The sequence below is a fragment of the Austrofundulus limnaeus genome, unplaced genomic scaffold, assembly GCF_001266775.1.
Source record: "Austrofundulus limnaeus strain Quisiro unplaced genomic scaffold, Austrofundulus_limnaeus-1.0 Scaffold236, whole genome shotgun sequence".
NCBI classification, from domain to species: Eukaryota; Metazoa; Chordata; class Actinopteri; order Cyprinodontiformes; family Rivulidae; genus Austrofundulus; species Austrofundulus limnaeus.
In genome coordinates, this window is record NW_013952638.1 from 296902 (window position 1) to 298077 (window position 1176).

The following is a 1176-nucleotide window of genomic DNA, read 5'->3' on the forward strand; positions in this document are numbered from 1 at the left end:
ATCTTCAGCTTAGACATTTTTAGTGTTGGACAAAAATTGCATAAGTTGGCGTAAGTTGTCTTAAATGTGTGAAGGGGTCTTAAGAAAGCAAAATAATTGATRAGGTCTAGTATTACTTCTTCCAACACAGTTTTCAGGTGTCATAAACCTATAGGGTTTTTATTTATTTTTTTCTGTCTTGTTTTTACTTTGAGTCTTCCTCACTCCTGCTACTTGACTAAGAAAAAACAATATATTGATTTTTTTGGAGCAGAGACACCGCCAAACCCTGTAAGGTCAGCAGTTCTTCCTTTAATRGAAACATACAGCTCCTCCTCTTTGTTCTATGGAGCTGCTGGGGAAATGGCTCCAACTGCACAATTTAAATACAATTTAAAAGATTGACTTTAGTTTTGTTCTTACTGTTTTGTGTTAAATACTAGAATTGACTTAATTCAAGATGCTCGTCACAGCTAAACAAATAAACACAACAATGCATATAACTCATGTCATTTACGAGGCTTTATATCTGTCCCTTCTCATCCTAAAATAATTCTAATTTAACTGTCATCCTTCCATCTTTCCTCTTTCAATGTAACAAATGTAACAGATGTTGTTTTTTTCAGAGAAACCTCAGTGTTTACTGCACCAGAGAACACTGATGAAGACTGTGATGATGGTCTTCAGTAATGACAGGCCTCTGTTGTGTGAAATGACTCATCTGCAGACACAAACAAGCTCTGTCAACCTCCCAGCCACATTCACATCAGCTGAARTGAACTTCTCTGTCCAYAGTTTGATTGTTTTCCTAAGTCATGTGATAAAAGGATTCAATTGTTGAAGGAGTACCAGATTACGTTRATCACCAAGGAAACAATCAGCCCAGTGATGCTTTCAGACACATGAACAACAGACCTYAACTCTTCATGAAACTGTAAATTACTCCAACCTCCTGATGTTTCACAGTGTCAGCCCTTTTAATCTGCTTTTAGTGTCAGTGCTAATTTATCACTCACACTGTTTTACTATTTTAAGTATCTTTCTTATAGGTTTTTTTTTTTTTGCAGTTAAACTAGTTTTTTTTTAAACCATTCTCACACCGTTTGGCTCCATTAACAATAAAGTGTTTTTACATTTATTATTTGTGGCCTATGTTCCCTGGACATATACTGTATGTACACCATGTAGTGTTATGAG